This window comes from Labeo rohita, unplaced genomic scaffold (assembly GCF_022985175.1).
Source record: "Labeo rohita strain BAU-BD-2019 unplaced genomic scaffold, IGBB_LRoh.1.0 scaffold_386, whole genome shotgun sequence".
In the NCBI taxonomy this organism is placed as follows: domain Eukaryota; kingdom Metazoa; phylum Chordata; class Actinopteri; order Cypriniformes; family Cyprinidae; genus Labeo; species Labeo rohita.
Window position 1 is genome coordinate 56,199 of NW_026129304.1, and position 14,439 is coordinate 70,637.

General features: G+C 39.5%; 1 pseudogene; it reads right to left on the reverse strand.

The window, feature by feature from the left end:
• Nucleotides 1-9,141: 9,141 nt before the first annotated feature.
• Nucleotides 9,142-14,222, reverse strand: LOC127160556 (polyunsaturated fatty acid 5-lipoxygenase-like; annotated as a pseudogene).
• Nucleotides 14,223-14,439: the final 217 nt, after the last annotated feature.

Here is a 14,439-nt window from a genome sequence, read left to right on the forward strand (position 1 = left end):
CCAGGAGGGTGGGGGAACAAAGGGTGGGAAGGAGGACCAGGTCCATGGAGCTGTGGCAGACAGTGGAACACTGGAGGACCTGGGCTGTGGAGCACTGGAGCAGAAGTCCACCATGTAGGATTCTGAGGAGCCTGGAGCCATGGCGTAGCAGGTAGAGCAGTCAATGCCACCTCCGGAGGCATTGGTGCAGACTCATGGTCAGACGTGGCAGTGAGTTCATGGGTGGACGCCGCCTCCTTGGGAGGTTGTACAGCGTACGCTGACACCTCTGGAGGCATTGGCACAAATTCTTCGACAGGAGAGGCCTCTGGCACAGACTCGTGGACAGACGAGGCCTCGGGAGCAGACTCGTGGTCAGACGAGGCCTCTGGAGTACAGTGTGTAGCCCACACGCTTAAAATGGCGATCGCCATGACAGGCAGCACAGAAGATAGTGGGATGCCTGCCGGGCTTCAGGGTGTGGAGGCTGTGAGGTTAGAGAGCATGTGCTCTGCGTGGCTTGGGAGCGTGGGCTCTGCGTGGCTTGGGAGATAAGACAAGACCTGGCGAGACTTTGGAAGGACGGCTAAGACCTGACGAGGTTCTGGGATGTCAGCTGATACATGACGAGGCTCTGGGGGGTCAGCTGATACATGACGAGGCTCTGGGGGGTCAGCTGAGACGTGACGAGGCTCTAGGAGGTCAGCTGAGACGTGACGACCATTGATCTTGGGTTTCTTGCCCCAAAATTGACAATCTCCTTCCTGAATTGTGATTATCAATAATTGTGTTCTTTTGTGTTAATGTTGCAAGTTGTTCAAAGCTGTTCAAAGTTGGTCAGTTAGGCTTACTTCAGGCTGGCTGGCGCCAGGGTATCGTGGACAGATTTATGACATTGTCTGGTTAGCTTGGGCCTCTTTGTGGAATTTGGCACTTTGGTTTCAACCAAACGTTCTGATCAGATCTTTAATTTGTCTGATTCGCTCTGATACCCTACAACAATTATAAACAGCATTTTAATTTCAATAATCAAGGCTGATATTAATACATACAAATGTAAAAGAAAACCAATCTGGCTGCAAGAACAACTTCTTGCTCAACTTGTTAATGAAAACAAGGATGTAATCAAAGAAACATTTAGATTTGGGATGACCTTCAAAACCAAAAAAGATGTGTGGGAAGTGCAAGTAAATGCAGCATGTTTCTAAAATGTTTATGTTCTGAGGCAGATTGCCGACAACAGTCACTTGCCCTGCTGAAAGAAACAATAGAAACCATCACAGAATTTGTAATGGTTTTATTGGTTATAATAGGAATTGTACTGGTTATACGTGGTGACTGTATTGGTGTCTGTTGGTCTCTACTTGTAATTGGTCGCCTTCTATTGTTGGCTTGTTAAAACCACAAAATTCTAATGTAACAATTATCAAAACACACTATAGGAAGCCATTTCTAATGGTTTTAAGGGTTAAAAGTTGATGGTTTGTAATGTTTGTAATAGTATTTGTAGTGAAAACCATTAGAATTTCTGTGATTGTATTGTTTTTGCTTGTTTGTATTTTGTGATTTATTTTGTGATTTGGTCTTAGTGACTTAGGAGTCCTCTTTACTACTGCTAATGTTCCACAGATTTAGGAGCTAGTTTTACTGCTAAAAGGCTTTGTGAAATACTCTTAAAGCAAAAATGTAGGAGTCCTAAATTTAGGATTGACATGCCCATTATGTTTAATATTTTCTCCTAAATCAGCAAGTTATGAGCTACTTTTAGCCTTAAGATGTTTTGTGAATGCAGGACCAGAAGTAGAATTAGTTAAGCCAGGAACACACTACACAGCTCTAAGGCTGATTATGAATGTAATGTGGTACTTCAGTCTGTGTTTACGGTCAGCATTTACCATAAGTGTGTTCAGTTCAGTCTTAGAATGTTCCAGTCAGTTGTTAAGTGTGTTCCTGGCTTTAGGTTGTATATTTGTAGCTATGTTTCCATCACTCTATTTTTATGTGCATTTTCCATATTTGCATATGCCACATTTCAAATAAAAATCTCTTAATTAACAAAAATGTTTTTACGCTCGCTTGAGGTGGTTTTTGACTTGTGCGAAAAAGAGTCAATGCATTAGCCGAATAAATTCCTCCATACGCATCAAAAAAAAGTTGACCGATCTCGTTCCACAGCATCTGAAATGTTGTTATGGTCATTCTAAAATGCCTCAGCAAAGTCTGTCATCAAAGTATTTCTGTATAATTGCCTCCCAGAACTGTCTTACACTACTGCGTTCCCACACAGCGGGATCCACCTCCAAAAGAAATGGTCACATTTATTGTGTTTAATTATAAGATAACTTTGGTTGGAAACCCGGCTAGTGTTTATGATTTGTTATACTTCCTATATCAGATCTTTACTACATTTGTGATTATATTTTAGTAACTACACAAGCATGTTTTGTGGAAACATTGAAGCATGGTTTGTTTCATATTATAACTAATAGTTATTTTCAACTGTTAGGTTGTTAGCAACTGACTGCAAATGACATATTGTTCTCTGTGTTTCAGGATGTGTCAAGTCTTTCCAAGGGGACAAAGAAATAGAAGTTAAGAATCGAAAAGGAGTCACAAATATAACACCAGAAGCAGAATGTATCTGTCATATTGAACACCAGACTGAAAAGAAATCAAAATAAAGAAGGAAACTGAATTGTGGAAATACTATTAAGGGAATAATAGATGAACTTCTACACAGTGTTTGTGATATTATTGATAAATATTAGATAACTTTTAGATCACAGTGAATTCACACTAAACTAACTGAATGAGTGTATCAATGATATGTCAGTGGTCTCACATGTTGAGCTCACAGTGAATGTGCTGTGCGGTTACACTTTTAGCTCACTCTGACCTCAAATTGTGACCATATCATGAGTAGCTCCTATCAGCTCATATCATGAGTGAGCTATCCTGGTAACTCATGCTGAGATCACTGTGAGATCAAATTTTTGACTGGGTTTGTTGATGTGTTTTCCATCAATAGTTTCTATCGTTAAGTTTCTGTTGTAGTATAGATAAAGCTTTTGCACGGATGAACCCATATATCAAAATACAACATAAACAGCAGTAGCATTTACAAATAACAACATATCTAAAAAAAAAAAAAAAAAAACCTGAAGCAACTACAAAAAAAAAACCTTTCTGAAACGTCCTGTAAGAGTCATTATTTACAACAATGTGTAAACGAAGGGAGTGCATGCAACCACCAATTATGGTGAGAGATGCAGATTTTCTAACAATGTGGACATGAACACGTTACAATGCACCCCATAAACACAATCAAGCCTTAAAAAAAATCCGGTAGACAACCCCTTTAAAGTTGTTGAAATTAAACTGAATGCCTTTGCAGACTTTTCAAGGACCCTTGGATACTATACTTTCTCCAGAGTGAATGCGCAGGTGAATTCTCACTCAAAATTTCTTGCCAGAATAAGTTTACAAAATAACTACAGATAAATTTATGTAAAACTCACACTGAAGATGCATAAAAAAGGCCTCTCTCTGGTGTGACTGTCATTAAGGATATAAGGGATTTTTATGTCTGAAACCCTTTCTACACTGTTGGCAAGTGAAAAACTTCTCTCAAGTGTGAGCTTTCATGTGAATCCCGATGTTTGCTTTTTAATTAAAGTCTTTCCACAGTCATTACACATAAAAGGCTCCTGTCCAATGTGAGTCATTATGTGCCTCTTAAGTGGATTCCTGTCTGTTAAACTCAGTCCACACCAGTGTTGGGGCTAGTTACTCAAAAAAGTAATATATTACATATTACATATTACTCTCAAAAATAGTAATGCCTTACTTTACTTTATTACTCCCTGGAGAAAGTAACTAGTTATATTACTAGTTATATTACTAGTTACATTTTTTTTTCTTAATTACTCTATAATTGCCTGAGATGCATCAGATGGAGGGAGAACATACAAAGGAGGAGTGTTCTTTAGGGTCTTTATTACGCCAACAACAGACTGGCACTGTCTAGCACAAATAACTACAAACAACTGTACTTGTGCAATCAAGTACAATGGGGCTGCTCGTTCATGTCACTCTGTCGCTTCGCAAGGAGCTTGATGTGTCCGTGCTGTCGCTGCAGGTGCTTCTTCAAGTTGGAGGTAGAGTTACAAGCGGTGGAGAGCAGCTTTCTCCCCGGGCAGAGTGTGCACTTCACCGTCAAGTTATTTTCCTTCCGTTGAACATATTCAAAATAATGACTGAATCTCCACCCGTCAAAACTAGTTTTCTGTTGCTGGGAACTAGGGCTGCACGATTTGGGAAAATGTTCATATTGCGATTATTGAGGTCAATATTGCGATACGCGATTGCGATTATAATAAATGGTACTGTGAGTCAACTTGATGGGTTCTTAAAGAAAATGCACACACAGATTAGTGATAATGCGGAAATGTGTATTTGTAACACTAGAAATGGTTTCAAAATAAATTATTTTTACCAAATGAAATAGCATTTGCATTAATGTAAACTCTCAAAAGTATAGCTAAATTAAATAAAATAAAAACATACACAGTTTCACAAAAATAAGATATTTTAAAGATTTTGCCCAAACAAACGGACATTTATGAAGAATTTAACATGTACTCTGTGTAAAATCTTTTGAAAAGGAGACAGGATATGTTTTTGGTCGATCGGATCACAAGTGGACAATGGAGACACAGTCGTTTACACCTGGCGTTTTAATCCATCTCTTCTGTCCACTTTCGACCACTTCTGACCACATTCCTGCATTTACATACATTACAAACTCCACTGACTGGCGTCTCTCCTGTATGATTTCATGTGATTCTCTTCAGACATTAGAACTGTACATGAATTATGAGCTTCTAGAACGTTTGACCTCCTAACTGAAGATCTTTTTTACAAATATAAATAAAAACAGTTTAAATAAAAATAGTCTAAACAAAAGAATAGCTGTATTAAGTGCAAACAATAGTGCAGCCATAATCAAAGTAGGCCAGGCTACTCTCTCAATGTTCAAAGTGCAAATAGAGACCAATTTTTTTAAGCCTGATACAGAGCTAGACAACTACACAACCTATTATAGGATACATACAAATAACAACATATATATGTTATGTAGCCTAATTTGCGCGCACTGTGGAACCGCTCTCTAAAAGCGCGTGTTAAAATTGCTTTTGAAGGCGCGTGCGCGTTTTACTTTCGGTTTCGTTTTAAGGATCGTGCGAATTCTCAGCGGCGCTGAGCGTGCTTTCTACAATACGAGACATTAATTTAACAAATTTAACGAATTTGAAAGTGAGGGGCACACAAACGGGATTTTGAAAAGTAGATGTGGTCAAAAGTGGACAAGCTGAAAACGTTTTACACCCCTATTTACACCTGTACTTAGCATTGTCCACTTGTGATCAGATCGACGCATCAGAAAACGCATGTTAATACCAGGTGAAACAGGGCCTCTAATTCTTGCACAGTATCTCTCTCTGGTCAGTGTCAGTAATCTCAAATCCAAATCCAAAACAAAAAAAAAAAAAAAGTAGGTGTTCTCAAGTCCAAACTTATTTAATATAATCACACAGGCTGACATCGCGATTGCGATACGATTAATTGTGCAGCGCTACTGGGAACCTTCCTCTGAAAAAGAGCTTGCCGTTGTTGACGCTTCCATTTTTCCCCATCTGTCTTTGCGGGTGCCGCTCTGCTGCCGGCTGCCGGGTGTCGACCAATCGGTGATGGTAAATGATACCTCGTGCCAAACCCAGACCAATCACTGTTCCATTCACGCCCCCTCCCCTTCCCTTCTGTTCTCTGTGTTGTGTGCCTTGTGTGTGATGAAGGTGCTACTGGCAAATGTAACGCAAGTAACTAGCTCGGGAAAACTGTAATAATATTACCATTTTCAGACGAGTAATGCCTTACACTACTAGTTACTGAAAAAAGTAATATTATTACAGTAACGCGTTACTTTGTAACGCGTTACACCCAACACTGGTCCACACTGATGGCAGTTAAACTCAGTCCACACTGATGGCAGTTAAACAGTTCACAGTGGATCTTCATGTGCTTATTAAAGGTTTCTGTATATGGGAAACATTTTCCACACTGATCACATGTGTGCTAGATTCTGAGGAATTAAATTTACTGCACTCTCACCCTGTACTTTCGCTAAGTGTGTGGATGCTGCTGTGGCTTAGCTGTGGCTCCCAGGGCGTCTGCATACTGATCCTTATTGACATTTTTGTCGGTATTAGCTCATTCTGAGCATGGGCGGTTCGGCATCGAGATGTTGTCCTCACCCATATGAAAGAACGGGGGTTGTGACTGAACGCAGAGAAAAGTGTGCTTTCTCCATTACAGAGAACCACTTATCTAGGCGTGGTGTGGGATCGACCACGATGCAGGCATGTCTATTTCCTGCTCGGATCGAGTCGATCTTCACTGCAGTCAAGAGAGTGAAAAAAGGCCGGTCACTCACTGTAAAGCAGTTCCAGCGACTGCTGGGTCTGATGGCAGCTGCGTCCAACGTGATACCTTTTGGCCTGCTGTACATGAGACCCCTACAGTGGTGGCTCAGAACAAAGGGGTTCTCCACGAGGGGAAACCCATTCCGCATGATCAAAGTCACGCGGATAGGCCTACGTGTTTTAGATATGTGGAAGAAGCCTTGGTTCCTGTCTCAGGGCCTGGTGTTAGGAGCTCCTTGTTGCCGTGTAACGCTAGTGACGGATGCGTCTCTCACCGGTTGGGGTGCGGTCATGAGTGGCCACACCGCCCGCGGTCTGTGGAGCGGTCACCAACTCACATGGCACATAAATTGCCTGGAGATGATGGCCGTGTTTCGAGCATTGAAACACTTCCTTCCGGACCTGAGAGACCATCATGTGTTGGTCCGCACCGACAACACAGCGGTGGTCTCTTACATCAACCACCAGGGAGGTCTGCGTTCACGCCCCTTGTACAAGCTGGCGCACCAGATCCTTGTGTGGTCCCAGGGCAAACTCCTCTCGCTGAAAGCAGTATACTTTCCTGGGTATCTCAATTTGGGAGCAGACATCCTGTCGAGACAGGGGTCGAGGCCCGGGGATTGGATGCTTCACCCCAAAGTGGTGAAGCAGATATGGAGAGTGTTTGGTCAAGCCCAAGTGGATCCCCTTGCCACGAGGGAGAACACGTAATGTCCCCTCTGGTACTCTCTAGTTCGTAACTGTTCGTAACCACGGTACAGACGTGGCCGAGGCTTTGTCTGTACGTGTTTCCCCCCGATCGCTCTGCTCCCAGGAGTTCTAGAGAGAGTGCGCCGGGACGGGGTGTCCCTTCTTCTAGTAGCCCCGTTCTGGCCGGGCCGAGTTGGTTCTCGGACCTGATTTCTCTCCTCGACGGCTCTCCATGGGAGATTCCCGTCAGGAGGGATCTCCTCTCACAGGCGGGGGGCACCATCTTTCACCCCCGCCTGGAGCTGTGGAAACTTTGGGTGTGGCCTCTGAGGGGGCACACCTCTTAGCTTCCAGTCTCTCAACCGAGGTTGTTGAGACCATCCTCCAATCTAGAGCTCCCTCCACAAGGAAACTTTACGCTTTGAAGTGGAAGCTTTTCACTTCTTGGTGCGGACGCCACCAGCAAGACCCAGATACTGGAGCACTGGACACATATGTCCACAGAGCTGCCATGTGGAGGAAGTCGGACCAACTTTTTGTATGCTACGGTCCGGCTAAGCGAGGCCGTCCAGCCACTAAGCAAACTTTAACTCGTTGAGACTGTTAATTAGGCCACTGTATTCCCTGTTCTGACCCTTGAGGAGTCTCTATCTGTGTTCTGTGTTTCAGCTCCTTCTGCTCCTCCGTGGTGGTCTTCTGTTCTCTCTGCTCCAGCCTGGTGGTCTTCTGGTCTGTCTGCTCTGCTGCAGTGGTCTTCTACTCCGTCCTGGTGGTCTTATGCAAACTGTTTTTTATTTATATCTCACTGTAAGTGGCATCATTTTGTTTTTGAAATATTTCTTTTTGTAGTTTCTTTCCAATGTCATTTTTTGACACTGGACAAAAATTAAAAAGACATTTGTTTCATCTGTGGTTTGGGTTTTGATAAATGTGTTGTAGATTTCAGGAATTGTGTACTGGCAGTTAAAAATGTATGCTATTTGTGTTTGTGTTTGTGTCGTTTCTATGGAATTAACAAAACAACATTATGTTTTTTTTAGATAGGATGTTCTCCATGTGAGAAATATCAAACCCGACATTGGACTCTTCATCCTGCCAGAAAATATCTGTTTTGTTCTCCATCCAAAACCAGTAAAACCTGTCAACAGCAAGTCTTGTCTGGTACCCAAAACTATATTAACTCTTTCCCCGCCAAACACAGAATTTTCTGGGTTTCTGTGTTTTCGATGTTATGCACCCATGGGCGCTATTACACATCTCCTGAATAAATCCAGAATTTCACGATCAAAAACACAGCGTGGGCGATGCAGAAACAAGCAATCTCATATGTAAGTGGACGCACATAAAAAATAATGTGATCATAAACAATAAAATGCATATAAATGAAAGTGAAATGTTGACCCAGAAAGTGGTGAAGGACTGTGAAGCTTTGGGGTTGTTGATGAAAGCGATCATTCTGCAGCTATTTTCCAAAATGTTGCTTTTTTTCGTAAAACTAACCTACATTCAAGTGTTAATAAAAAAGAATGCTTGAAGCTAAAATAAAACTACAATTTTTTAAGTATAAACTGTTTTTATTTTGATGTACTAAATGTTTAGATATTCATACAACAAAATATTCTACGGACCATTAAATTTTAGTGAAAATAATCAAAAACGCTGGTGGGGAAACAGTTAAAAGTCTTCTATCAGCTTGAGGATATGACAGAGAAAACCAAAAGCAGAAAGCAGAAAATAAAGTGATGCCAAAAATGAACAGAATTGTTTTATTGAACAATCTTAGTTGCATATGTTTCAAAGCTCACACTTAATGAATAACACTAATAAAATGATGAACAAATGAATATGTGATAAATTATATAATAATATGAATATGATTAAATTATAAATCAAATGACAACATGAACGACTAATCATTATAATTGACTAAAATATAAATTGAATAAAAAAAACAGATATTTGCTTTATATGAAAAAAACCTCAGTGACACATGAAGGTTGTCTTAGATTGATCACTGTGAATATAGGTGGACATTTATTTATTTACATTTTGTGTAGATTTTAATTTCTTGGCATATCTAACTTTGTATTCTTTTTATCAAGATTACAATTTGCACTAAAATCCTTACAGCTACTGTGGCAATTATTTTGTTTATTGTGTTATACTGTGATGTAGATCTAAATCTTAACTGTGCCTACTTAAACTCTTAATTTTCTTTAGATGCAAAGCATATACTGGCTTAAATCATTGCAAATTAGGGTTTGCAAATTGCTCTTACAGTTGTTCTCTAGATGGCCACACTGTTAGGGGATTCTGTCTGGAGACAGATACCAGTAGGGGACTTTCAATTTTTCATTTCGGCTCTTGATGATCTTGGTCACCTCAACCAATTTCTTGCGGAAAGTCTTAATGGCTTCTATTGCAGGTTGCTCAGTAAAGTACATATCTGGATACATGCCTAAAAACAGCTGGAGAGAAGATAGAACAAGCAAAACAGAGTTTTGTTTTGATTTGTCACATCAATTAATTTGTAAGCAGCAAGTGCAGTATATGCAACTAGTTATGAAGAATCTGTCTTCAAACCTCTTCTTCCTGGAACTGACTGAGGGCCCAAACTCCTCCTAGATGCCAACTGGAGCGTCCACGGTCTGGCAGACTCTCCATGATATACTTTATATCCATCTGGCCCTTCTGTGTGGGAGGAGGCTTCCGCATTGTGGAAGGGCTGTTTGGGACCCAGGCAAAGCAGTCATACTGGAATGCAAGACAGACACACATATATCAGTCTACAGATACTAACCCAGCTGTAGTTTATGTTCATCCTGAAAAGTGTGTTTAATCCCACCTGTCCAAAGTTGACTGCAGCATGTTGTGCTGAAGCTGTGAAAATCACAACAGTCAGGTACTCGACCAACTGCTCCCGAGTTTTCAGAAAAGCCGGAAACTCTGTGAACATTGGCAGCGTGTTCACCAGTGGTGGAGGAAGTGCATGAATCAAGTAATTGAGGAAAAGTACAGATTTCACTTGAAACTAGCAAATTTGCCCAAATTTGCTTCGGCAGTGGGGAAGATGCATGAGCATTCTTTTAATGTAACGTTTCGTATTTACCTAAAGCCACCTACTACTGAGATGGAGATACACAATGTGGACATGTCTGTATTCAAGAATTTTATACAGTAGATTTAGTTCACAAAAACTGACAGTCGTGACCTACATGATTTTCATTCATACATTTTGTGCCATTGTGCGCACTCAAGCTCAGAGGATCTTCTGTTCTTGACTTATTTTGAGTGAGACTTGTGAATTCACTGAATTGTTAACTGTAGACTTGGAGTGGTTTCCCAGAAGCATCATTGGCCAACTACGGTCACAAGTTCAGTTGAACTCTATTGGTAACAATGGAAATGCGACCATGGTTGCTTTCTGGGAAATGCACCCCAAAACATTTAAATCAGTGAGTTGCTGACTGAAGAACAACTGCAATCTGTGTGAACATTCAGTCCAATTCACAAATTAATCATTCACTGCAAATGTGTGAACCGATTTAACAGGTTTATAAGATACAGTGAAGTAAAAGAGTTTCTCAAACTAAAAACATCAAACAACAGATGTATTTAAGTACAGTAACAAAGAAAAAATTCTTTGCTGCTGTCCACCATTGGTCTTTACAGACATGAACACACTCATGAACACACTAATCATTTATTATTGTGTACTCACCACAATTCTTTGGACTGTTCTTCATACCAGAGAAGCAAACATCCTGAACAAATGCCTGGATCTCCTTGTCCTCCTGAACTGTCTCGTCACTTCGATAGTAGATCTTGACCACATCAGAAACAAAACTAGAAGGTGATCATGTAAAATGATGAATCAGCAAATTTAAAACTTACTCTTGCTGTCAAATGCATTATTAATTTTTTTGGTTAATCATTAGCTTTTGAACATCTGCCATTTTCAATAACCTTTTGACTGCTTCCCAGATCATCATGCCATCATCTCCGTAGTAGTAGTTGGGCAGATCTTCCTTGTTGTCAACTCCTCGAGCTTTCATGGCCTCAGGGAAGCACAGTGACTTATAGGTGAAAGTCTGCATGGCTTTTTGAATCACTTTCCCAATTGCACTTCCACCAGTGCTGTTAGCCTTTCAAACAGAAAAACACCAGTGAATTTTGATGTCAGACTACATTTCAAACACAGGGGAGACCGGGGGCAATTGTAACAGACTCATTTCACCAATCAGAAACAAGCTAAAGTGATGACACTGTACAAGTGCAGTAGGATTCTCTCTCTGGCTCTGGAAAAGGAGCATGATCATTTCACCTCAGCAGAAAATTTCACCAAAATACTGATAGTGAGGTATGGAAGTAATTTTTTGATTTTGAAGTATTTTTTTCTTCTGCTGTCTAAAGTTTAGATAACTGCGAAATTAAAACTCCATATATTTTTTTTTCTCTAGGTTTTTGATTAAAATTGAACATGAACAACCAATGTTTATATAGATGTGGCTAACTAGTATACAAAAATCTGTCATGGCTGCATCAGGGGCAATTGTAACATTGTGTTACAACCGCCCCCAAGCCACATGGCCCAGTGTAGGGATGAAACAATACCACTTTTTTACAAACCGATACAAGTACAGGTATTTTCATTTGTGTACTTGCCGATACCGAGTACCGATACCGATAGCCGATACTTCTTAGCTTTGGTTTCAATCAAAGTGCAATTAATTTGGAAGGAGGTTATATTTTTTGCCTATAGTAAGGATGAATACATTCTTTAACAGAAGGCTATTCCAAGCCAAAAATATACACACCTTTTTGGTTTTAACATAAAAAGGCAATGTCATCACTTTAGACAAAATGTAAACATAACCAGATAAAGGAAACGAAAAGTGCTGCATAGTTAACACACCCAACTTAAAAAGGGAGCAGAACTATTACTCATTAGCATTTAGTTATACAAAGTCTCAAAACAGCCTCCTGCTTACGTACACAAACTTTCACCTGAACTATGTGGCACTATTCTACTATTAAACAAATCAACACACTATGTTGTTAAATGACTATTAACAAACAATGTTGCAAGAATATGTATAATATTAGTTGGTGAACTATTAACAAATAGATACAGTCAAACCAAATTTTATTCAGATACCATTTTTCACATTATCAGACATGTTTCACATTATCATAAACTGTGTCCTGCACCCACTAGTAAAAAACAATATATCAAAAATTAGGTGGTGTATATCTGGGTCTGAATAATTTTTGGTTTTACTATATATTCCTTAGTTATTTTTATTTATAAATTTAATTATGCCCATTAAAAAATGTTTTGTTACTTTTGCTGTTCAATTTTTATTTATTTTTTTTGCTCTATGATACATGATCTTTAATTTAATATCATTAAACTGCTCAAAAAAATATCTGGAATATGGATGAGACAGGGGTCACCACTGTCCAGAAACTGGAAAAGGTTCTGGTCCAAAAGGCCAAAAGCAAGTGGGGGCAGTAACATCTGGACAGCATGGAATGTCTTGCCACTGTGGCATTGTGCAGTGAATGCACTGGGGAATGCAATCCCTCCACACTTTGTGTTCCCTGGGGTAAATTTTCACCCTCATTTCATCAGGGATGGAACCCTGGCTGTATAGGAACCAAACAAATCAGGATGGATGCAGGATGAAGATTTTCTAGAGTTCTTGTGTCACTTCTCAAACCTATATAATAGCCTCCAACGCAGAAGGATCCTTGACAATCACCACTCCCAGATGTCTTTGTGAAGAATTGACTTTTGGGAATCTGACATTATTCTCCTCTTGTATATCTATATTGTATCATTTCATTAAAGACTGTTTTTGATTCATCAGCTGAGTAATGTATTTGAGTAAAATATATATTTAAATAATTTAAATCTTGTTACCATTAGAATAGTTGCTTATTCTACAAAAATAAGAATAGTCTTTTGCTTTTTAGAATGCATATGATGCCTGACATCTAAAAGAATTTGAACCATTTTTGTACCTTTTATTAATTATTAATTTAATATATTATAATCTTGTCCTTATTAGTAAAAATATCAAAATATCAATTGTATTATTAATTAGTGCACCTATATTTCTTTGTAATGTCAAAGATGACCAGTGTATTTCAAGTAGTTTGTAAGTTATGAAGGAAAATGTAAAAAATTTTACAATTGCCCCCGATCTCTACTACTTGTTTAGAGAACTGCAGTGAAGTCTACAAAACAGAAGCCAGAGCCTACAGCTAATGACAAAATAAAGCTTTGTTAAGACTGTATGCATCTTCAGATCTTCAGATCATGTGAATGAACCAGAGACATCAGAAATAAACATAAATGGAAAAATTGTGGTTCCTTATAAGGTACTGTTTGTGCAGGGTTAAATATACCTTTTCAAACAGCCCAGATTCACAGATGAGTTGTTCACGAGCTGCAGTGTTGATGGCAATGGTTAAGTGGACGTGAGGTATCAGTAACTGTAAGGAAAAAAATGAAACATTTAAAAAAAAATAAGACAAGCTGCAAAACAATGTCAGGCCAAGTGTTTCAGTGTTTAACTTTGGTGAAAACATTAAAGGGTGGCTACCTTATATACGGGATGGACTGCAGCGAGCTGTCTGTACATGGCTATGGCAAAAACCTCAGATATCAGATGTGTCTTGAGAAGATGTGTGATCAACTGATGTTAAAGTCAGAAGATTTCACCCACATCTTGGCAAGCATCCAGTCGTACTGATTATCGCTTGGGAGAAAGACTGTGTTCCCCACTCCTGCAGTGGTCTGACGACTAAGCTGTTTCACAAATCAAAGTAAACCCAAACAGAGTATTTGGTAAAAACTCCATCATTTAGTTCAAGCACTAATTTTTTTATTTTTTTATTTAGTTAGTAATATTTTACTTATTTTTTAACAGGCACCTGAATAGCAATTGGTATGATTTCATTCTGACTGTTCTTGTACAGAAGGCAGAAGGGAGCAGCCAAATACTTCTGGGTATTTGGGTCTGTGGCATTGACATTGGATAATCTTTTTATGTTTCCATTCATTATTATTTAGTACTGGAGCATTCACATATTGGAGAATTTTTTATCCATTCATCATTATTTATTCATATCAAGAATTTATCATCATCCAAAATCCATTAAACTTCTTTACATCCAGAATTCTGCTGCACACCTGCTCACTCACCCCTGTTCCTGGGACCACATCACCCTTGTCCTCCAGAAGCTTTATTGGTTTTGTGGCCAACAACAGATCCATTTA